Source organism: Bufo gargarizans, chromosome 5, assembly GCF_014858855.1.
Source record: "Bufo gargarizans isolate SCDJY-AF-19 chromosome 5, ASM1485885v1, whole genome shotgun sequence".
Classification (NCBI taxonomy): Eukaryota; Metazoa; Chordata; class Amphibia; order Anura; family Bufonidae; genus Bufo; species Bufo gargarizans.
This window is the reverse complement of record NC_058084.1, coordinates 100,860,311-100,886,360: the sequence shown is the minus strand read 5'-3', so window position 1 is coordinate 100,886,360 and position 26,050 is coordinate 100,860,311.

Sequence of the window (26,050 nt, the reverse complement as noted above, 5' to 3'; positions counted from 1 at the left end):
GGGAAATCACCAATACACACGTGGGGACAATAGGACAGACATTACTATTCAAATATACAATGTCCCAACCATTACAGTAACATAGACATTTAACATATCCCAAAATGGCACAAATTAGACCAGGGGTTCAAAAGTTTAGCATGGGCTGATGAGAGGGCCCATAATCCTGGGGCAAGAGGCTGGTAAACAGGCCCCTCCAAACCCCAGTGGCGGGGTTAGTTTCGCCACATATAGTTTTTCTTATGTTTTAATAATAGTAAAAAAAGTTGAATTTTTTTTTCTTTGCATCGCCATATTCTAAACCCTTTTAATTTCTTATATTTATGTCTACAGGGCTGCGTGTGGGTTTATTTTTTTGCTTGGCAATCTACAGTATAGTTTTTATTGATACTATTTTGAATGTATGACTTTTTGATAACATTTTATTATTATTTTTTTGCACAGGGAGAGGTGCAGCAACGAAAAACTGTGAATCAGCCATTTTGAATTTTACTCCCTAATGGCTTTCACAATATAGGATAAATACATTCGAATTTTAATAGTTCGGGCATTTTGGGAAGTGTCAATGCTAATGATCTTAATTTTTTTTATTATTTTTAATTTTAATATGGCGAGATGAGGATGATTTGAAATATTGTTATATTTGTAAAAGCTTTTTTATTTTTTTAAACTTATTTTAAGCCCCCCACTGGGTACTTTAACATGCAACCATTTGATTGCATCTCCCATAGACTACAATGGTTTAGCATTGCAATTTATGTGAGATTCACGGTGTTCCTAATAAGTCCTTTTACAGGCAGGGCTCCATAGGAACTTCGCTGTGACAGGCCTCAGAGCTCTCAGAAGGCCCAAGGATGCCACAGCAACAGAACAGCTACCTCAATCTCGGTGAAGGGGATTAATTGTCCATAATTGGCGTTATCACCAATCATTGACATTGCCTTTGTGTGTCTGTTTTGTAAAACAACAGGCACCAAGAAGGGACACTCTCTGAGCTGCTAGCCTGAAATAAATCTAGCACAGCAATTGTAGCAGTGAAAGGGGATCCATGTGAGGTACAATGCTGCTTCTACCACCTGAGCAAACCCATGATATGGGACGAATTTGAGATCTCACTTTTTTTTTTTACAGTTTTTACAATATTACATACTCCTCCAACTTACCGCATGGAACATATCTCATGTGGATTTGTCTAGAGATCCAAAATGAGATTGTATAGACTAGAGTTGAGCGAACACCTGGATGTTCGGGTTCGAGAAGTTCGGCCGAACATCCCGGAAATGTTCGGGTTCGGGATCCGAACCCGATCCGAACTTCGTCCCGAACCCGAACCCCATTGAAGTCAATGGGGACCCGAACTTTTCGGCACTAAAAAGGCTGTAAAACAGCCCAGGAAAGAGCTAGAGGGCTGCAAAAGGCAGCAACATGTAGGTAAATCCCCTGCAAACAAATGTGGATAGGGAAATGAATTAAAATAAAAATTAAATAAATAAAAATTAACCAAAATCAATTGGAGAGAGGTTCCATAGCAGAGAATCTGGCTTCCCGTCACCCACCACTGGAACAGTCCATTCTCAGATATTTAGGCCCCGGCACCCAGGCAGAGGAGAGAGGTCCCGTAACAGAGAATCTGTCTTCATGTCAGCAGAGAATTAGTCTGCATGTCATAGCAGAGAATGAGGCTTCACGTCAGCCACCACTGCAACAGTCCATTGGCATATATTTAGGCCCAGCACCCAGGCAGAGGAGGGAGGTCCCGTAACAGAGAATCTGTCTTCATGTCAGCAGAGAATTAGTCTGCATGTCATAGCAGAGAATGAGGCTTCACGTCAGCCACCACTGCAACAGTCCATTGGCATATATTTAGGCCCAGCACCCAGGCAGAGGAGGGAGGTCCCGTAACAGAGAATCTGTCTTCATGTCAGCAGAGAATTAGTCTGCATGTCATAGCAGAGAATGAGGCTTCACGTCAGCCACCACTGGAACAGTCCATTCTCAGATATTTAGGCCCCGGCACCCAGGCAGAGGAGAGAGGTCCCGTAACAGAGAATCTGTCTTCATGTCAGCAGAGAATTAGTCTGCATGTCATAGCAGAGAATGAGGCTTCACGTCAGCCACCACTGCAACAGTCCATTGGCATATATTTAGGCCCAGCACCCAGGCAGAGGAGAGAGGTCCCGTAACAGACAATCTGGCTTCATGTCAGCAGAGAATCAGTCTTCATATCATAGCAGAGAATCAGGCTTCACGTCACCCACCACTGTAAGAGTCAATTTTCATAAATTTAGGCCCAGAACCCAGGCAGAGGAGAAAGGTCCCGTAACAGACAATCTGGCTTCATGTCAGCAGAGAATCAGTCTTCATATCATAGCAGAGAATCAGGCTTCACGTCACCCACCACTGTAAGAGTCAATTTTCATAAATTTAGGCCCAGAACCCAGGCAGAGGAGAAAGGTCCCGTAACAGACAATCTGGCTTCATGTCAGCAGAGAATCAGTCTTCATATCATAGCAGAGAATCAGGCTTCACGTCACCCACCACTGTAAGAGTCAATTTTCATAAATTTAGGCCCAGAACCCAGGCAGAGGAGAAAGGTCCCGTAACAGACAATCTGGCTTCATGTCAGCAGAGAATCAGTCTTCATATCATAGCAGAGAATCAGGCTTCACGTCACCCACCACTGTAAGAGTCAATTTTCATAAATTTAGGCCCAGAACCCAGGCAGAGGAGAAAGGTCCCGTAACAGACAATCTGGCTTCATGTCAGCAGAGAATCAGTCTTCATATCATAGCAGAGAATCAGGCTTCACGTCACCCACCACTGTAAGAGTCAATTTTCATAAATTTAGGCCCAGAACCCAGGCAGAGGAGAAAGGTCCCGTAACAGACAATCTGGCTTCATGTCAGCAGAGAATCAGTCTTCATATCATAGCAGAGAATCAGGCTTCACGTCACCCACCACTGTAAGAGTCAATTTTCATAAATTTAGGCCCAGAACCCAGGCAGAGGAGAAAGGTCCCGTAACAGACAATCTGGCTTCATGTCAGCAGAGAATCAGTCTTCATATCATAGCAGAGAATCAGGCTTCACGTCACCCACCACTGTAAGAGTCAATTTTCATAAATTTAGGCCCAGAACCCAGGCAGAGGAGAAAGGTCCCGTAACAGACAATCTGGCTTCATGTCAGCAGAGAATCAGTCTTCATATCATAGCAGAGAATCAGGCTTCACGTCACCCACCACTGTAAGAGTCAATTTTCATAAATTTAGGCCCAGAACCCAGGTAGAGGAGAAAGGTCCCGTAACAGACAATCTGGCTTCATGACAGCAGAGAATCAGTCTGCATGTCATAGCAGAGAATCAGGCTTCACGTCAGCCACCACTGCAACAGTCCATTGTCATAAATTTAGGCCCAGCACCCAGGCAGAGGAGAGAGGTCCCGTAACAGACAATCTGGCTTCATGTCAGCAGAGAATTAGTCTGCATGTCATAGCAGAGAATCAGGCTTCATGTCAGCCACCACTGCAACAGTCCATTGGCATATATTTAGGCCTAGCACACAGGCAGAGGAGAGGTTCATTCAACTTTGGGTAGCATCGCAATATAATGGTAAAATGAAAATAAAAATAGGATTGAATGAGGAAGTGCCCTGGAGTCCAATAATATATGGTTATGGGGAGGTAGTTAATGTCTAATCTGGACAAGGGACGGACAGGTCCTGTGGGATCCATGCCTGGTTCATTTTTATGAACGTCAGCTTGTCCACATTGGCTGTAGACAGGCGGCTGCGTTTGTCTGTAATGACGCCCCCTGCCGTGCTGAATACACGTTCAGACAAAACGCTGGCTGCCGGGCAGGCCAGCACCTCCAAGGCATAAAAGGCTAGCTCTGGCCACGTGGACAATTTAGAGACCCAGAAGTTGAATGGGGCCGAACCATCAGTCAGTACGTGGAGGGGTGTGCACACGTACTGTTCCACCATGTTAGTAAAATGTTGCCTCCTGCTAACACGTTGCGTATCAGGTGGTGGTGCAGTTAGCTGTGGCGTGTTGACAAAAGTTTTCCACATCTCTGCCATGCTAACCCTGCCCTCAGAGGAGCTGGCCGTGACACAGCTGCCTTGGCGACCTCTTGCTCCTCCTCTGCCTTGGCCTTGGGCTTCCACTTGTTCCCCTGTGACATTTGGGAATGCTCTCAGTAGCGCGTCTACCAACGTGCGCTTGTACTCGCGCATCTTCCTATCACGCTCCAGTGCAGGAAGTAAGGTGGGCACATTGTCTTTGTAGCGTGGATCCAGCAGGGTGGCAACCCAGTAGTCCGCACAGGTTAAAATGTGGGCAACTCTGCTGTCGTTGCGCAGGCACTGCAGCATGTAGTCGCTCATGTGTGCCAGGCTGCCCAGGGGTAAGGACAAGCTGTCCTCTGTGGGAGGCGTATCGTCATCGTCCTGCCTTTCCCCCCAGCCACGCACCAGTGATGGACCCGAGCTGCGTTGGGTGCCACCCCGCTGTGACCATGCTTCATCCTCATCCTCCTCCACCTCCTCCTCATCCTCGTCCTCCTCGTCCTCCAGTAGTGGGCCCTGGCTGGCCACATTTGTACCTGGCCTCTGCTGTTGCAAAAAACCTCCCTCTGAGTCACTTCGAAGAGACTGGCCTGAAAGTGCTAAAAATGACCCCTCTTCCTCATCCTCCTCCTCCTCCTCCTGGGCCACCTCCTGTTCCATCATCGCCCTAAGTGTTTTCTCAAGGAGACATAGAAGTGGTATTGTAACGCTGATAACGGTGTCATCGCCACTGGCCATGTTGGTGGAGTACTCGAAACAGCGCAACAGGGCACACAGGTCTCGCATGGAGGCCCAGTCATTGGTGGTGAAGTGGTGCTGTTCTGTAGTGCGACTGACCCGTGCGTGCTGCAGCTGAAACTCCACTATGGCCTGCTGCTGCTCGCACAGTCTGTCCAGCATGTGCAAGGTGGAGTTCCACCTGGTGGGCACGTCGCATATGAGGCGGTGAGCGGGAAGGCCGAAGTTACGCTGTAGCGCAGACAGGCGAGCAGCAGCAGGATGTGAACGCCGGAAGCGCGAACAGACGGCCCGCACTTTATGCAGCAGCTCTGACATGTCGGGGTAGTTGTGAATGAACTTCTGCACCACCAAATTCAGCACATGCGCCAAGCAAGGGATGTGCGTCAAATTGGCTAGTCCCAGAGCTGCAACGAGATTTCGCCCATTATCACACACCACCAGGCCGGGCTTGAGGCTCACCGGCAGCAACCACTCGTCGGTCTGTTGTTCTATACCCCGCCACAACTCCTGTGCGGTGTGGGGCCTGTCCCCCAAACATATGAGTTTCAGAATGGCCTGCTGACGTTTACCCCGGGCTGTGCTGAAGTTGGTGGTGAAGGTGTGTGGCTGACTGGATGAGCAGGTGGAAGAAGAGGAGGAGGAAGCCGAGAAGGAGGAGGTGGCAACAGGAGGCAAAGAATGTTGCCCTGCGATCCTTGGCGGCGGAAGGACGTGCGCCAAACAGCTCTCCGCCTGGGGCCCAGCTGCCACTACATTTACCCAGTGTGCAGTTAGGGAGATATAGCGTCCCTGGCCGTGCTTACTGGTCCACGTATCTGTGGTTAGGTGGACCTTGCTACAGATGGCGTTGCGCAGTGCACACTTGATTTTATGGGATACTTGGTTGTGCAGGGAAGGCACGGCTCTCTTGGAGAAGTAGTGCCGGCTGGGAACAACATACTGTGGGACAGCAAGCGACATGAGCTGTTTGAAGCTGTCTGTGTCCACCAGCCTAAATGACAGCATTTCATAGGCCAGTAGTTTAGAAATGCTGGCATTCAGGGCCAGGGATCGAGGGTGGCTAGGTGGGAATTTACGCTTTCTATCAAATGTTTGTGAGATGGAGAGCTGAACGCTGGCGTGTGACATGGTTGAGACGCTTGGTGATGGAGGTGGTGGTGGTGGTGTTGGTGGTACATCCCCTGTTTGCTGGGCGGCAGGTGCCAACGTTCCTCCAGAGGCGGAGGAAGAGGCCGAGGCGGCAGCAGCAGAATAGGCCGAGGCGGCAGCAGCAGAAGAGGTAGCAGGGGGAGCCTGAGTGACTTCCTTGGTTTTAAGGTGTTTACTCCACTGCAGTTCATGCTTTGCATGCAGGTGCCTGGTCATGCAGGTTGTGCTCAGGTTCAGAACGTTAATGCCTCGCTTCAGGCTCTGATGGCACAGCGTGCAAACCACTCGGGTCTTGTCGTCAGCACATTGTTTGAAGAAGTGCCATGCCAGGGAACTCCTTGAAGCTGCCTTTGGGGTGCTCGGTCCCAGATGGCGGCGGTCAGTAGCAGGCGGAGTCTCTTGGCGGCGGGTGTTCTGCTTTTGCCCACTGCTCCCTCTTTTGCTACGCTGTTGGCTCGGTCTCACCACTGCCTCTTCCTCCGAACTGTGAAAGTCAGTGGCACGACCTTCATTCCATGTGGGGTCTAGGACCTCATCGTCCCCTGCATCGTCTTCCACCCAGTCTTGATCCCTGACCTCCTGTTCAGTCTGCACACTGCAGAAAGACGCAGCAGTTGGCACCTGTGTTTCGTCATCATCAGAGACATGCTGAGGTGGTATTCCCATGTCCTCATCATCAGGAAACATAAGTGGTTGTGCGTCAGTGCATTCTATGTCTTTCACCGCTGGGGAAGGGCTAGGTGGATGCCCTTGGGAAACCCTGCCAGCGGAGTCTTCAAACAGCATAAGAGACTGCTGCATAACTTGAGGCTGAGACAGTTTCCCTGGTATGCATGGGGGTGATGTGACAGACTGATGGGGTTGGTTTTCAGGCGCCATCTGTGCGCTTTCTGCAGAAGACTGGGTGGGAGATAATGTGAACGTGCTGGATCCACTGTCGGCCACCCAATTGACTAATGCCTGTACCTGCTCAGGCCTTACCATCCTTAGAACGGCATTGGGCCCCACCATATATCGCTGTAAATTCTGGCGGCTACTGGGACCTGAGGTAGTTGGTACACTAGGACGTGTGGATGTGGCAGAACGGCCACGTCCTCTCCCAGCACCAGAGGGTCCACTAACACCACCACGACCATGTCCACGTCCGCGTCCCTTACTAGATGTTTTTCTCATTGTTATGGTTCACCACAACAACAAATATATTATTTGGCCCAATGTATTGTATTCAAATTCAGCGGGATATAAATTTGAGGCCTAGTATTTAGGCGCTGGGTGACCGGTATGGATTTAGTGACAGAATTAGACTTGGAAATGCACAGAAGCGTGTGTGTGAAGTTATTCTGAATGACCCTATGTGCACCTTCAATATTATATACCCTTTTAGGGATAGATTTCAAATAGCTCTGATATAGCAGAAACCACTAAATTATGAAATTGCTAAATTGGGAATTGTACTTCAACCCAGAACAAAAAATGTGCTTTGACGGACACTAAATATCTTGCCCAGCAACAACAGTACAGCGGTGGGTAACGAGAGATTTAGAGGGATTTAAATTTGAGGCCTAGTATTTAGGCGCTGGGTCACCGGTATGGATTTAGTGACAGAATTAGACTTGGAAATGCACAGAAGCGTGTGTGTGAAGTTATTCTGAATGACCCTATGTGCACCTTCAATATTATATACCCTTTTAGGGATAGATTTCAAATAGCTCTGATATAGCAGAAACCACTAAATTATGAAATTGCTAAATTGGGAATTGTACTTCAACCCAGAACAAAAAATGTGCTTTGACGGACACTAAATATCTTGCCCAGCAACAACAGTACAGCGGTGGGTAACGAGAGATTTAGAGGGATTTAAATTTGAGGCCTAGTATTTAGGCGCTGGGTGACAGGTATGGGTTTAGTGACAGAATTAGACTTGAAAATACACAGTAGCGGGTGTGTGTGAAGTTATTCTGAATGACCCAATGTGCACCTTCAATATTATATACCCTTTTTGGGATAGATTTCAAATAGCTCTGATATAGCAGGAACCACTAAATTATGAAATTGCTAAATTGGGAATTGTACTTCAACCCAGAACAAAAAATGTGCTTTGACGGACACTAAATATCTTGCCCAGCAACAACAGTACAGCGGTGGGTAACGAGAGATTTAGAGGGATTTAAATTTGAGGCCTAGTATTTAGGCGCTGGGTCACCGGTATGGATTTAGTGACAGAATTAGACTTGGAAATGCACAGAAGCGTGTGTGTGAAGTTATTCTGAATGACCCTATGTGCACCTTCAATATTATATACCCTTTTAGGGATAGATTTCAAATAGCTCTGATATAGCAGAAACCACTAAATTATGAAATTGCTAAATTGGGAATTGTACTTCAACCCAGAACAAAAAATGTGCTTTGACGGACACTAAATATCTTGCCCAGCAACAACAGTACAGCGGTGGGTAACGAGAGATTTAGAGGGATTTAAATTTGAGGCCTAGTATTTAGGCGCTGGGTCACCGGTATGGATTTAGTGACAGAATTAGACTTGGAAATGCACAGAAGCGTGTGTGTGAAGTTATTCTGAATGACCCTATGTGCACCTTCAATATTATATACCCTTTTAGGGATAGATTTCAAATAGCTCTGATATAGCAGAAACCACTAAATTATGAAATTGCTAAATTGGGAATTGTACTTCAACCCAGAACAAAAAATGTGCTTTGACGGACACTAAATATCTTGCCCAGCAACAACAGTACAGTGGTGGGTAACGAGAGATTTAGAGGGATTTAAATTTGAGGCCTAGTATTTAGGCGCTGGGTCACCGGTATGGATTTAGTGACAGAATTAGACTTGGAAATGCACAGAAGCGTGTGTGTGAAGTTATTCTGAATGACCCTATGTGCACCTTCAATATTATATACCCTTTTAGGGATAGATTTCAAATAGCTCTGATATAGCAGAAACCACTAAATTATGAAATTGCTAAATTGGGAATTGTACTTCAACCCAGAACAAAAAATGTGCTTTGACGGACACTAAATATCTTGCCCAGCAACAACAGTACACCGGTGGGTAACGAGAGATTTAGAGGGAATTAAATTTGAGGCCTAGTATTTAGGCGCTGGGTCACCGGTATGGATTTAGTGACAGAATTAGACTTGGAAATACACAGTAGCGGGTGTGTGTGAAGTTATTCTGAATGACCCTATGTGCACCTTCAATATTATATACCCTTTTAGGGATAGATTTCAAATAGCTCTGATATAGCAGAAACCACTAAATTATGAAATTGCTAAATTGGGAATTGTACTTCAACCCAGAACAAAAAATGTGCTTTGACGGACACTAAATATCTTGCCCAGCAACAACAGTACAGCGGTGGGTAACGAGAGATTTAGAGGGAATTAAATTTGAGGCCTAGTATTTAGGCGCTGGGTCACCGGTATGGATTTAGTGACAGAATTAGACTTGGAAATGCACAGAAGCGTGTGTGTGAAGTTATTCTGAATGACCCTATGTGCACCTTCAATATTATATACCCTTTTTGGGATAGATTTCAAATAGCTCTGATATAGCAGGAACCACTAAATTATGAAATTGCTAAATTGGGAATTGTACTTCAACCCAGAACAAAAAATGTGCTTTGACGGGCACTAAATAACTTTCCCAGCTACAACAGGACAACGGTAACGAGAGATTTAGAGGGATTTAAATTTGAGGCCTAGTATTTAGGCGCTGGGTGACAGGTATGGGTTTAGTGACAGAATTAGACTTGGAAATACACAGTAGCGGGTGTGTGTGAAGTTATTCTGAATGACCCTATGTGCACCTTCAATATTATATACCCTTTTAGGGATAGATTTCAAATAGCTCTGATATAGCAGAAACCACTAAATTATGAAATTGCTAAATTGGGAATTGTACTTCAACCCAGAACAAAAAATGTGCTTTGACGGACACTAAATATCTTGCCCAGCAACAACAGTACACCGGTGGGTAACGAGAGATTTAGAGGGAATTAAATTTGAGGCCTAGTATTTAGGCGCTGGGTCACCGGTATGGATTTAGTGACAGAATTAGACTTGGAAATACACAGTAGCGGGTGTGTGTGAAGTTATTCTGAATGACCCTATGTGCACCTTCAATATTATATACCCTTTTAGGGATAGATTTCAAATAGCTCTGATATAGCAGAAACCACTAAATTATGAAATTGCTAAATTGGGAATTGTACTTCAACCCAGAACAAAAAATGTGCTTTGACGGACACTAAATATCTTGCCCAGCAACAACAGTACAGCGGTGGGTAACGAGAGATTTAGAGGGAATTAAATTTGAGGCCTAGTATTTAGGCGCTGGGTCACCGGTATGGATTTAGTGACAGAATTAGACTTGGAAATGCACAGAAGCGTGTGTGTGAAGTTATTCTGAATGACCCTATGTGCACCTTCAATATTATATACCCTTTTTGGGATAGATTTCAAATAGCTCTGATATAGCAGGAACCACTAAATTATGAAATTGCTAAATTGGGAATTGTACTTCAACCCAGAACAAAAAATGTGCTTTGACGGGCACTAAATAACTTTCCCAGCTACAACAGGACAACGGTAACGAGAGATTTAGAGGGATTTAAATTTGAGGCCTAGTATTTAGGCGCTGGGTGACAGGTATGGGTTTAGTGACAGAATTAGACTTGGAAATACACAGTAGCGGGTGTGTGTGAAGTTATTCTGAATGACCCTATGTGCACCTTCAATATTATATACCCTTTTAGGGATAGATTTCAAATAGCTCTGATATAGCAGAAACCACTAAATTATGAAATTGCTAAATTGGGAATTGTACTTCAACCCAGAACAAAAAATGTGCTTTGACGGACACTAAATATCTTGCCCAGCAACAACAGTACAGCGGTGGGTAACGAGAGATTTAGAGGGAATTAAATTTGAGGCCTAGTATTTAGGCGCTGGGTCACCGGTATGGATTTAGTGACAGAATTAGACTTGGAAATACACAGTAGCGGGTGTGTGTGAAGTTATTCTGAATGACCCTATGTGCACCTTCAATATTATATACCCTTTTTGGGATAGATTTCAAATAGCTCTGATATAGCAGGAACCACTAAATTATGAAATTGCTAAATTGGGAATTGTACTTCAACCCAGAACAAAAAATGTGCTTTGACGGGCACTAAATAACTTTCCCAGCTACAACAGGACAACGGTAACGAGAGATTTAGAGGGATTTAAATTTGAGGCCTAGTATTTAGGCGCTGGGTGACAGGTATGGGTTTAGTGACAGAATTAGACTTGGAAATACACAGTAGCGGGTGTGTGTGAAGTTATTCTGAATGACCCTATGTGCACCTTCAATATTATATACCCTTTTTGGGATAGATTTCAAATAGCTCTGATATAGCAGAAACCACTAAATTATGAAATTGCTAAATTGGGAATTGTACTTCAACCCAGAACAAAAAATGTGCTTTGACGGACACTAAATATCTTGCCCAGCAACAACAGTACAGCGGTGGGTAACGAGAGATTTAGAGGGAATTAAATTTGAGGCCTAGTATTTAGGCGCTGGGTCACCGGTATGGATTTAGTGACAGAATTAGACTTGGAAATACACAGTAGCGGGTGTGTGTGAAGTTACTCTGAATGACCCTATGTGCACCTTCAATATTATATACCCTTTTTGGGATAGATTTCAAAGAGCTCTGATATAGCAGGAACCACTAAATTATGAAATTGCTAAATTGAGAATTGTATTTCAACCCAGAACAAGAAATGTGCTTGAACGGACACTAAATAACTCGCCCAGCTACAGCACTAGGGACAGATTTAGCTGGATATAAATTTGAGGCCTAGTATTTAGGCGCTGGGTGACCGGTATGGATTTAGTGACAGAATTAGACTGGGATATGGCCAAAAAATGAACAGACTATTGCTGGTTAAATGCACTTGGTGTGACAGCTTCACCCTGATGTAGGCTTTAGCCAAAAAACAACCACACCATTGAGGGTTAAATGCACTTGGTGACAGGCGCAGCTTGCCCCTGATTTTGTATATGGCCAAAAAATGAACAGACTATTGCTGGTTAAATGCACTTGGTGTGACAGCTTCACCCTGATGTAGGCTTTAGCCAAAAAACAACCACACCATTGAGGGTTAAATGCACTTGGTGACAGGCGCAGCTTGCCCCTGATTTTGTATATGGCCAAAAAATGAACAGACTATTGCTGGTTAAATGCACTTGGTGTGACAGCTTCACCCTGATGTAGGCTTTAGCCAAAAAACAACCACACCATTGAGGGTTAAATGCACTTGGTGACAGGCGCAGCTTGCCCCTGATTTTGTATATGGCCAAAAAATGAACAGACTATTGCTGGTTAAATGCACTTGGTGTGACAGCTTCACCCTGATGTAGGCTTTAGCCAAAAAACAACCACACCATTGAGGGTTAAATGCACTTGGTCGCAGCTTGTGCTGGCGCACCACAAGACACAAAATGGCCGCCGATCACCCCAGAAAAATGAGACTGACAAACGGTCTGTGCAGCCTAAAAACAGTGAGCAATTGAGGATCAGCAGCTCAATGATCCACAGCTGCAGATCGATCAGTTAATCAAGTCCTTTGGAGGAGTTAATCTGCCTAATCTCGCCCTACTGTCGCAGCCGCAACCTCTCCCTACGCTAATCAGAGCAGAGTGACGGGCGGCGCTATGTGACTCCAGCTTAAATAGAGGCTGGGTCACATGGTGCTCTGGCCAATCACAGCCATGCCAATAGTAGGCATGGCTGTGATGGCCTCTTGGGGCAAGTAGTATGACGCTTGTTGATTGGCTGCTTTGCAGCCTTTCAAAAAGCGCCAAGAAAGCGTCACAAAAGCGCGAAGAAAGCGACGAACACCGAACCCGAACCCGGACTTTTACGAAAATGTCCGGGTTCGGGTCCGTGTCACGGACACCCCAAAATTCGGTACGAACCCGAACTATACAGTTCGAGTTCGCTCATCCCTAGTATAGACAAAACAATCAAGCAATATCTCATCACTGAACCCAAAAAAAAAAAGGAAAATGTGTGATCAAAGTTGAATTTCTGGTTGGTAACTTCTAATTATTAAAAAAAAATGAACATTTAAGGAAAAAAGGCTCATGATGGTCATAATTAATAATACATTAAGAATAAATAAAAAAAATCTATGTGGTTAAAACAATATAAGTGACTATAATCTGCAGGGAAATATGTTAGTGCTAACTAAATAATAATGAAAATATATCATAGTAAGGCTGCAATTCTGCAGTAGTCGAGAAGGCTACTCCCAATTGTTGACTTTTCTTTGCCATTGAAGTTTGTATATATAAAAAGTACAAAGTGCCCTGAAGGGAAGTATAAGAAGAATAGAGAAAGAACTGTATATATTATCTGTATGAGAGCTTGAGGGGAAGGATGTGGCTTCCTGTGTCAAAGATTCCCAGCTCCTGTCTGCGAGCAGGTACACAAAGCTTCCTTTAACATACTCGAAAGCGGTGAGATCAAACATGCCCACTGATGGTTAGCAGATCTGTCCCTGAAGACTCCCTCAGTTCTAACATGGCATATGTTTACACTATGTGAAGCTTTTAGCATTTTAGGCCATTAAGAGGTTTCCAGTTGAAGACCTAATGGTTATTGTCATATGAACACAACGTTCAGTATATTTCTTATTATAATTTCTTATATTTTCCCAGTAGTTTTCATGTGATTATTAGAATTTTTTATTTCTTCTATTTTGAGCTAGAGTTCTGTTGTAATTTTAGATATGCGCTGCACAGCGGGAGCTCCAACATTTCCTTCTGCACTTGGTTTTAAGTCCAGATGAAAGTCATCAAGGAGATTATCTTTGCATAGGCTTTAGGTGCCCATACACCTTCAATAGCTGTTGGCTGAATACTCATTCGGCCACCAGCTATCTCTCCTGACACCCCTCTTTCTAGGTTCAGCAGGACATGTATGTGTTGTTATTGGTAAGAGAGAGGATAACACTGCTGCCAAACAACTTTGGAGGTGGCTTATATCATGGGCAAACAAAAAGAATAGACATTGAAATTTAAAGTACCCAGTTCTTGTCTTCTGTGGCATCATATGTTGGAGAAGTTTCAGGAAGTCTCTACACAGGTCCTGACAAGAACATAAAGGGGTATTCCCCTCACATACAATGGGGGAATATCACTAAGATTTGCCCCCATTGTCTGATAGGTGCGGGTACTACCTACAAGGAGAACAGAGCTGGGAGAGTGGTGGCTGGAGGACCCCGGGTTTCCCTGGGTCTGTCCACCACCAAGTGCTGCTCCCCACTGCTTCCATACAAGTGAATAAGACCGCACCGCTCTCATGGGCCCCTGCTCCCATTAATTTCAGTGCTCAGCTATTTTCGATGGCCCCATTGAAATTAATGGAGGGCAGCTGCGTATGCAGAGTGCGCCCTCCATTCATTTCCGCGCTCCGTTTTCGGTGTAGGTGCAAGTCTCGGAGGTAGGACCCGCACCTATCAGACAATGGGGGCATATACTAGCAATATGCCCCCATTGTATGTGATGGGAAAACCTCTTTAATATGTATGGCAGGCTTTATGCTAACACAAGTAGATATTTGTTTCAAAATTAGTAAAATCAAGCAAAAGTGATCGAGTAGTGTAAAAGCACTGAATGATTGAACAAGAAGCGATAGTTGTTTAGTTGATTTGTCCTTACGATCGCTGATGTAAACACGTTTCACAATTAATCGTTAGACGTCCAGAATTCCACAAGTGTAAACAGGAATCTCTTACAGCACAGACGATTCCACAGTGGGAGTGGAATCTTTACGCCACTCATGTCATGTTAATTACTGAAGACAAAATGGATATTGCTTCTTTGGTGGTAAAGAAGATGGAACAAAGAGTCTTTACACACCTTTTTACCACACCTTTTTCACACCTTCAAGGGTATACCACAATCCTTTTTTTTTTCCACCAACCTACAACCTACACAGCCAATTCTGTTAGTGTAAATGCTACTGTTTGCCTGACAAATGATCTATTTCACCACACTCATAAAATTTTACACAATGTTCTGTGCATCTAAGGCTACTTTCACACTAGCGTTTTTTGCGGATCCGTCATGGATCTGTAAAAATCGCTTCCGTTACAATAATGCAACCGCCTGCATCCGTCATGAATGGATCCGGTTGTATTATGTCTTATATAGCCAAGACGGATCCGTCTTGAACACCATTGAAAGTCAATGGGAGATGGATCCGTTTTCTATTGTGTCAGAGAAAACGGATCCATCCCCATTGACTTACATTGTGTGTCAGGACGGATCTGTATTGCTCCGCACATCACATCGCGGACAGAAAAACGCAGCGTTATTCTGTCCGTGATGGGAGCGCAACCAGAAGGAACGGAATGCATTTTAGTGCATTCCGTTTCGTTTAGTTCAGTTTTGTCCCCATTGACAATGAATGGGGACAAAGCTAAAGCATTACCCTGTGATGGATCTCAATAGCGGAATTGAAAACGCTGGTGTGAAAATAGCCTAAATTGACACACACACGCTATTGCAGCACAGATGTGACAATTCACTGCAGGGACTGTTTATAGGAAAATTATGGATAAATTACGGAAAAAATATATTTGTTATCAGTAATATTTTTCCCAATATCTGGCCAAGACACACAGACGCTATTGCAGCGCAGATGTGACAATTCACTGCAGACACCGTTTATAGGCAAAGTGTGGATAAATTATGGAAAAAATATAATTGTTTTCGCAAATATTTTTCCAAATATCAGGGCCTGACACACACACGCTATTGCCGCGCAGATGTGACAATTTACTGCAGGGACGGTTTATAGGAAAAATGTGGATAAATTATGGAAAAAATATAATTGTTTTCAATAATATTTTTCCCCACTGCTCCCATACAAGTGAATAAGTGCACACCGCTCTCATGGGCCCCTGCTCCCATTCCTTTCTATGGGGCAGAAGGAAACAGCCGAGCCAGTGCTCAGCTATTTTCGGTGGCCTCATTTAAATTAATGAAGGGCAGCTGCGTATGCGCAGTGCACCCTCCATTCATTTCCCCGCTCCGTTATCGGTGTAGGTGCGAGTCTCAGAGGAGGGACCTGCACCTATCAGACAATGAGGGCATATCCTAGCGATATGCCCCCATTGTATGTGATGGGAAAACCTCTTTAATATGTATGGCAAGCTTTATGCTAACACAAGTAGATATTTGTTTAAAAATGTGTAAAATCAAGCAAAAGTGATCGAGTAGTGTAAAAGCACTAAATGATTGAACAAGAAGCGATAGTTGTTTCGTTGATTTGTCCTTGCGATCGCTGATGAAGTTCAGGTTTTGGTTCGGTGTTCTGTAGATTTTATTATTTTCCATTATAACATGGTCATAATGGAAAATAATAGCATTCTTTAACCTCTTCCCGACCAGCTCCGTAATAGTACGGTGCAGTGGGACCTGACTTGCTGCCCAGCGCCGTACTATTATGGCTCGGTGATCGGGGCGGGTGCAGCAGTTGCGCCTGCCCGATCAGCTGCAGGGGACTGGCTGTTTTCGTTAGTCGGACCCCTGCTGTATGCGCCGGCCTCGGTGAAAACACCGAAGCCGGCGCATTAACCCCTTCTACGCCGCGGTCAGCACTGACCGCGACATATAAGGGGTTTGCTGCTGGTGGGGGAACCCATTGGGTCCCTGCGTTGCTGTGGCGGGGACCCGATGGGTGAGAAGGCAACCCGATGCCATGCAGAGGCTGCCCAATGCCTTGCATGCCATGGTAACTTGCCTTCTACGGGTGCCCAGGAAATCCAGCCTCAGTGTATTATTCTATACTATATTCTATATTCTATACTATATAGCACCCGATGGCGCGGGTTCGGCTTATTGTGAGTCAGGGAGAGCTGTGCTTAGGAAAGGACAGATAGTGTAGTGTGATCGCAATATATTCAATAGAAAAACATGTCAAAGACCCAAAAGTCCTTTTAAGGACTATTGTGTGTGGTGGCAGGCTGGCAGCAATATAATATAGCCAGCAATTTTTTTCCCCATACTTTGCAATACTTTTTCAATAGAGGGTGTCTGCAGTGACTTGTGACATCTGTGCTGCAATACCTTTTGTGTGTCAGGGCCAGAGACAGGAAAAATATAATTGAAAACAATGATATTTTTTCAATAATTTATCCACATTTTTCCTATAAACGGTGTCTGCAGTGAATTGTCACATCTGCGCTGGAATAGCGTATGTGTGTCAGGCCCAGATATTGGGAAAAATATTAGTGAAAACAATTATATTTTTTCCATAAATTATCCACATTTTTATATAAACGGTGTCTGCAGTGAATTGTCACATCTGCGCTGCAATAGCGTCTGTGTGTCACGGCCAGATATTGGGAAAAATATTGCTGACAACAAATATATTTTTTCCATAATTTATCCACATGTTTCCTATAAACTGTCCGTGCAGTGAATTGTCACATCTGTGCAGCAATAACGTCTGTGTGTCACGGCCAGATATTGGGAAAAATATTACTGACAACAAATATATTTTTTCCATAGTTTATCCATAATTTTCCTATAAACGGTCCCTGCAGTGAATTGTCACATCTGCGCTGCAATAGCGTGTGTATGTCAGGCCCAGATATTGGGAAAAATATTAGCCAAAATTTTTTTTTCATAATTTATCCAACTTTGTCTATAAACGGTGTCTGCAGTGAATTATCACATCTGCGCTGCAATAGCGTGTGTGTGTCAGGGCCAGATATTGAAAAAAAATATTACTGACAACAAATATATTTTTTCCATAATTTATCCATAATTTTCCTGTAAACGGTCCCTGCAGTGAATTGTCACATCTGTGCTGCAATAGCGTCTGTGTGTGAGGGCCAGATATTGAAAAAAATATTACTGACAACAATTATATTTTTTCCATAATTTATCCACTCTTTGCTTATAAACGGTGTCTACAGTGAATTGTCACATCTGTGATGCAAAAGCGTGTGTGTGTCAGGGCCAGATATTGGGATAAATATTACTGACAACATTTTTCCTATAAAAGGTCCCTGCAGTGAACTCTCACATATGTGCTGCAATAGCATGTGTGTGTGTGTGTGTGTGTGTGTCAGGCCCGGATGTTGGGAAAATATTGGTGACAACAAATATATTTTTTCCATAATTTATCCACACTTTGCCTATAAACGGTGTCTGCAGTGAATTGTCACATCTGTGCTGCAATAGCGTGTGTGTTAGGTCAAGATATAGTAAAAATATAAGTGAAATCTATTTTCCTTTTACATACTTTTACGTACTTTTTCCATATACTGTGATTGCTGTGAACTGTGACATCCGTGCCACATCTTGTGTGTCAAGCGTGCATATAACATTTAATATGAAGAAGGCGAGCATTAAGGGACGGGGAAGTGGCCGTGATGTTGATGGTGCACGCAGAGGTCGTGGCGCTTGGCACGGTTAAACCGTGCCTGCTGCCAGAGCACAAGAAAAACAATCATCCAAGATACCTTGCTTCATGTCCCAGTTTGCAGGGCAGTGCAGGACACTGAAGTCATCACAGTGCGAGTAGGTGGTCGGTTGGATTACAGCAGATAGTGCTTCCAGTCGGTTAAGCACCACTCTGTCTTCCACCAAGTCCAATCTCAGTAGCTAGGAGTCTGGTCCACACAATCCTCACCCTGATCCTCCTTCCTCCCACCATTTACAGTCTGGCAAAACAAGCGATCCCACAGTCGGATATTCCGAGGACCTCTTTGCATCACCATTAATTGATTTGGCCCTCTCGCCAAGCACACTTAAAGAGGGACCTGAGATCTTGAGTCCCGATTCCCAACCTCTTGAGCAGCCAGAGTCACAAGAACATGACGCTGGGGAACGGCAATTAGTGTTTAATGAGATGGATGATGATGAGACACAGTTGCCAATGACTCAACAGCAATTACAGTCTCAAGAGGTTGAGGAAGAGGATGACACACAGTTGTCAATCATTGAGGTTGTGGTTAGGTCAACAAATCAGTAGGATGATCAGAGTGAGGAAGTGGAAGAGGAGGTGCTGGACGACGAGGTCATTGACCCAACCTGGGAAAGTTGCAACAAGCCAAGAAAGGAGAGCAGTACAGAGGGTGAGGCATCTGCAGCACTGCAACAGCCTGGAAGAGGCAGTGGGGTGGCAAAAGATAGAAGGCGAGTACCAGCGAACAGGCCCGCAACTGTTCCACGGAGCACCCCCTTGCGTAAATCTCCCTTGCCAAGAGGTAGGTGTTCGGTAGTATGGTGCTTTTTTTAAGGAAAGAATAGTAGTTTGCAACCTGTGTCACACCAAAATGAGCCGGGTCATGAACACTAGCAACCTCACCACCACCAGCATGATCCGCCACATGGCATCAAAGTACCCTAATAGGTGGGCCAAACGCCTGGGTCCACAATCTGTGTCTGCGGGTCACACCACTTCCTCCTCTTCCCCTGTGTTACGTGCTGGCCAATCCTCTGTCCAGGACGCAGGCCCGGATGCCTCCTGCCCTGCACCTTGACCTTTGCAAGCACCATCAGCGACAACATCCACTTCCCTGTCCCAGCGCAGCATCCAAATGTCATTACCCCAAATGTCATTTAATGCAAGCGCAAATACCCAGCCACCCACCCACAGGCCATAGCACTAAATGGCAGCTTTCCAAATTACTGGCCCTGTTATTGTTGCCATTTAGGCTTGTGGACAGTGAGTCCTTCCGCAGCCTGATGTCGGTGGCTGTGCCTCGTTACGCAGTCCCCAGCCGCTACTATTTTTCAAGGTGTGCCGCGCCAGCCTTACACAAACATGTGTCCCTTACCATCACACATGCCATGACCAACGCAGTTACTGGGAAGGTCCACATAACCACGGACACATGGACAAATGCTTTTGGCCACTGGGTGAATGTTGTGAAGGCCAGGAGCGACTCGTACCCTGGGATGGCACAGGTGCTACCGATGCCAAAGATTGCCTGAGCTACTTGTGAAGGTGCGCCGCATGTGTGCACATTTCCGCAAGTCACGACAGCTTCAGCGCTTGAAATTGCCAGCTCACTGGCTGTTGTGCGACATGAGCACACACTGGAACTCCACGTTCCACGTGTTGGCCAGGTTTTGTGAGCAGCAGAGGGCAGTTGTGGAATACCAGCTGCAACATGGTCGTCGCCTTTTCAGTCAGCTTTCACTATTTACAAGCGAGGAGTGGGCATGGATATCTGACCTCTGTGAGGTTTTACGCAACTTTGAGCAATCAACACAGATGGTGAGCGGCGATAACGCTATTATCAGCATCACCATCCCACTTCTGTGTCTTCTCAAACGCTCGCTGCTCACAATTAAGGACGACAGGTGGAAATCGGGGAAGACATTACACAGGATGATAGCCAGACCAGCCTCAGTTCGTCTTGTCATAGCGAATTGGAGGCTGAAGAGTAGAAGAAGGAGGAGCAGGAGACGGTTGCCTCAGCTACAGAGGGTAGTACCCATGGAATTTTTATTCCATCTGTTTAGCGTGGGTGGGCAGAAGAGGAGGAAAAGGATAAGGAGATTGGGAGTGATCCTCCTGATGATGACAGCGAAGTCTCACTTGTTGGTACTCTGGCACAAATGGCTGACTTCATGTTAGGCTGCCTTTCCCGGGACCCGTGCGTTATGCGCATTTTTAATAACACGGATTACTGGTTGTTTACCCTTCTCGACCACCGCTACAAAGAGAACTTCTCATCTCTCATTCCTATGGTGGAGAGGACGAGCAGATACTTGTTGGAAAATTGCTCCAAAATTTTCCATCTGACAACGCTGGCAGCAGAGTCCATATTTCCTTGGCCAACTGAGGAGGGGAGACAAGGGAAACACACAGCTGTTCCAACAGAGGCAGGACAACACTCTCCAAAGCCAGGGACAGTTTCATGACACCCCGCCAGCACCTTCACTCTGATGTGTGCCCTACTGCCATAAGGAGAGAAAATTTTGGGAAGATGGTGAAGGAGTACATGCCCCGTGAGGAAATGCATAGAGAAATGAACGTCGGGTGGTATACTGCAGGCTGGGTCAGTAATTCTTATTGTTATTATTATTTCTAGCAGTGTCTTTCTAGGTTATGCAGATGTATGTCACCGTCCCTCACTATTTCAGTGTTGGGTGGGGAATCGCATTACAGATCCTTCTCAAAAAATTAGCATATTGTGATAAAGTTCATTATTTTCTGTAATGTACTGATAAACTGGCGAGTTCATTGAAATTTTTTTTTTTTTTTTGCATAAGTTTTTTTTTTTTTTTAAATATGTTTTATTAATTTATAATGCAAAAATTCATATCCATATTACAATTATAATATTATAAAATCCTTCAGTCCGTAAATTTTTTTGCATAAGTTAGCGGAAATTGATTTTTTTTGTTTTTTTCTCACAAAGTCTCACTTTCCGCTAACTTAGGACAAAAATTTCAATCTTTCATGGACTCAATATGCCCCTCAGCGAATACCTTGGGGTGTCTTCTTTCCGAAATGGGGTCACATGTGGGGTATTTAAAATGTTTACGCATTTGGATTCCGTGAGGGGTATGGCGAGTTCATGTGAGATTTTATTTTTTGACACAAGTTAGTGGAATATGAGACTTTGTAAGAAAAAACAAACAAAAAAATATATATATTTCCGCTAACTTGGGCCAAAAAAATGTCTGAATGGAGCCTTACAGGGGGTGATCAATGACAGGGGGGGTGATCAATGACAGGGGGGTGATCAATGACAGGGGGGTGATCAATGACAGCGGGGTTATCACCCATATAGACTCCCTGATCACCCCCCTGTCATTAATCACCCCCCTGGTAAGGCTCTATTCAGACGTCCGTATGATTTTTACGGATCCATGGATCGGATCCGCAAAACACATGCGGACGTCTGAATGGAGCCTTACAGGGGGGTGATCAATGACAGGGGGTGATCAGGGTTATCACCCCCCTGTCACTGATCACCCCCCCTGTAAGGCTCCATTCAGACGTCCGTATGATTTTTACGGATCCATGGATACATGGATCGGATCCGCAAAACACATGCGGACGTCTGAATGGAGCCTTACAGGGGGGTGATCAATGACAGGGGGTGATCAGGGTGATCACCCCCCTGTCACTGATCACCCCCCCTGTAAGGTTCCATTCAGACGTCCGTATGATTTTTACGGATCCATGTATCCATGGATCGGATCCGCAAAACACATGCGGACGTCTGAATGAGCCTTACAGGGGGGTGATCAATGACAGGGGGTGATCAGGGTGATCACCCCCCTGTCACTGATCACCCCCCCTGTAAGGCTCCATTCAGACGTCCGTATGATTTTTACGGATCCATGGATACATGGATCGGATCCGCAAAACATATGCGGACGTCTGAATGGAGCCCTACAGGGGGGTGATCAATGACAGGGGGTGATAAGGGTGATCACCCCCCTGTCACTGATCACCCCCCCTGTAAGGCTCCATTCAGACATCCGTATGATTTTTACGGATCCATGGATACATGGATCGGATCCGCAAAACACATGCGGATGTCTGAATGGAGCCTTACAGGGGGGTGATCAATGACAGGGGGTGATCAGGGTGATCACCCCCCTGTCACTGATCACCCCCCCTGTAAGGCTCCATTCAGACGTCCGTATGATTTTTACGAATCCATGGATACATGGATCGGATCCGCAAAACACATGCGGACGTCTGAATGGAGCCTTACAGGGGGGTGATCAATGACAGGGGGTGATCAGGGTGATCACCCCCCTGTCACTGATCACCCCCCCTGTAAGGCTCCATTCAGACGTCCGTATGATTTTTACGGATCCATGGATACATGGATCGGATCCGCAAAACACATGCGGACGTCTGAATGAGCCTTACAGGGGGGTGATCAATGACAGGGGGTGATCAGGGTGATCACCCCCCTGTCACTGATCACCCCCCCTGTAAGGCTCCATTCAGACGTCCGTATGATTTTTACGGATCCATGGATACATGGATCGGATCCGCAAAACATATGCGGACGTCTGAATGGAGCCCTACAGGGGGGTGATCAATGACAGGGGGTGATAAGGGTGATCACCCCCCTGTCACTGATCACCCCCCCTGTAAGGCTCCATTCAGACGTCCGTATGATTTTTACGGATCCATGGATACATGGATCGGATCCGCAAAACACATGCGGATGTCTGAATGGAGCCTTACAGGGGGGTGATCAATGACAGGGGGTGATCAGGGTGATCACCCCCCTGTCACTGATCACCCCCCCTGTAAGGCTCCATTCAGACGTCCGTATGATTTTTACGAATCCATGTATCCATGGATCGGATCCGCAAAACACATGCGGACGTCTGAATGAGCCTTACAGGGGGGTGATCAATGACAGGGGGTGATCAGGGTGATCACCCCCCTGTCACTGATCACCCCCCCTGTAAGGCTCCATTCAGACGTCCGTATGATTTTTACGGATACATGGATCGGATCCGCAAAACACATGCGGACGTCTGAATGGAGCCTTACAGGGGGGTGATCAATGACAGGGGGGTGATCAGGGAGTGTATATGGGTGATCACCCCCCTGTCATTGATCACCCCCCTGTAAGGCTCCATTCAGACGTCCGTATGATTTTTACGGATCCATGGATACATGGATCGGATCCGCAAAACACATGCGGACGTCTGAATGGAGCCTTACAGGGGGTGATCAATGACAGGGGGTGATCAGGGAGTGTATATGGGTGATCACCCACCTGTCATTGATCACCCCCCTGTAAGGCTCCATTCAGACGTCCGCATGTGTTTTGCGGATCCGATCCATGTATCCGTGGATCCGTAAAAATCATACGGACGTCTGAACGGAGCCTGACAGGGGGGTGATCAATGACAGGGGGGTGATCAATGACAGGGGGGTGATCAGGGAGTTTATATGGGGTGATCATGGGTGATCAGGGGTTCAAAAAGGGTTAATAAGTGACGGGGGGGGTGTAGTGTAGTGTAGTGTTTGGTGGTACTTTACTGACCTACCTGTGTCCTCTGGTGGTCGATCCTAACAAAAGGGACCACCAGAGGACCAGGTAGCAGGTATATTAGACGCTGTTATCAAAACAGCATCTAATATACCTGTTAGGAGTTAAAAAAATCTGATCTCCAGCCTGCCAGCAAGCGATCGCTGCTGGCACGCTGGAGATCCACTCGCTTACCTTCCGTTCCTGTGTGCGCGCGTTCACAGGCAATCCCGGCCCTCGCGAGATGACGCGTATATGCGAGACTCTGCGCAGGGCCGCCACCTCCGGAACGCACATCTACGTTAGGCGGTCCGGAGGTGGTTAATGTAGTTAATAGACTGTATTCCCATGCACCCTTTCCACCAGAAACAAGGGCATATGCCTGAATCTTCCTTTTTTTCATCCTCCTCCTCTTCCGTCATATCAATATGCATTGCTTATTTGTCACATATAATGCCCTCGCATATATGGCCTTTTAATGTAATTTATTAGAGGGTTCGCTCACCAGCAGGCACTCACATATTTTTTAAAAGGGTCCGCTTACCTGCAGGCCCGCAACTCAAATCTTTTACAGGGTCAGCTTATCTGCAGGCCTAAACCTAAAATCTTTTACAGTATCAGCTCACCTGCAGGCCCGCAACTCAAATCTTTTACAGAGTCAGCTCCCCTGCAGGCCCAAACCTAAAAATTATTACAGGGTCAGCTCACCTGCAGGCCTGCAACTCAAATCTTTTACAGGGTCAGCTCACCTGCAGGCATGCAACGCAAATCTTTTACAGGGTTAGCTCACCGTGCAGGCCCGCAAATCAAATCTTTTACAGGGTCAGCTCACCTGCTGGCCCGCAACTCAATGTTAATGAGGCCCGCCTTCATGTGATATACAGGTTGTATCAGAGTGCCTCTTCCTTGTAATTTTTGGCAGCACTTGCACTTTATATACAAGTAAATATACAGGAAATAATGTTTTCAAATTTTTTTTCCTAGAAAATCTATTACTAGCCACAGGAATGGGGGCGGCATGAAAGGAAGGGGTCGCTAAAAAATTACTGTGGGATGGAGCCCGATTCAAAAATTTGCTATGGGGCCCAGTCATTTCTAGCTATGCCACTGATGCAGCCCACAAAAGCAAGCTGGGTTTATCGATTCCAAAACCTTTATTAGATTGTCGGCCTGGTAATCAGTTTAGGGCCTTTTAAGCAGCATCAGCAGCAGCATGGTGATAAAAATGAGTGTCAAGGTGACATGGTGTGGAGATGGCAGCACGAGGAGGCCACATATTGGCACAATGACAGAGTCTGGATAAAAGACTGAGGCCACAGATTGTTGAGAAAGATGCAGATGGTAACAAAACTGTAGAGCTGTATGATGGTCACCTGCAGATTAATGCAGCCATCAAAATCAAGTTGGGTTTGTCGGTTCCACCTCAGCTCCCCAGAAGACACCCAACTCAAATCTTTTAAAGGGTCAGCTCACCTGCAGGTCCTTAACTCAAATATTTTACAGGGTCATTTCACCTGCAGGCCTGCAACTCAAATCTTTTACTGGGTCAGCTCACCTGCAGGCCCGCAACTCAAATCTTTTCCTGGGTCAGATCACATGCAGGCCTGCAACTCATGCTGCCTTGCTTTGAAGTAGTAGCAGTTTATCAGGCTCTCTCTCCGAAATTGAACAATGATTCCCCGTTACTGGTGGTCACCATGTTAGGCGCATAAAAGAACATCAAAAGTTGATAGGGAAGATATCCAAATGGATCGTGGATGTCACGGGGACGTGCAATCAGGCACAATTTATCTAGAGTAAACAAAGCGGCAGCAGGGCCTCTCCTGTATAACGTTTCCTCATCCAAAATACTGCAGCGACATTCCCTGTAAGGGAAGGGGTCACCTGCAGGCCATCAATCATAATTTTTAAAGGGTGTGTATGATGCCCTCCTTTATGTATAACTAAGGAAGTATCAGAGTGCCTCTTCCTTGTAAATTTTGGCAGCACTTGCACTTTATATACAAGTAAAAATTCAGGGAAGAATGCTTTCTATAA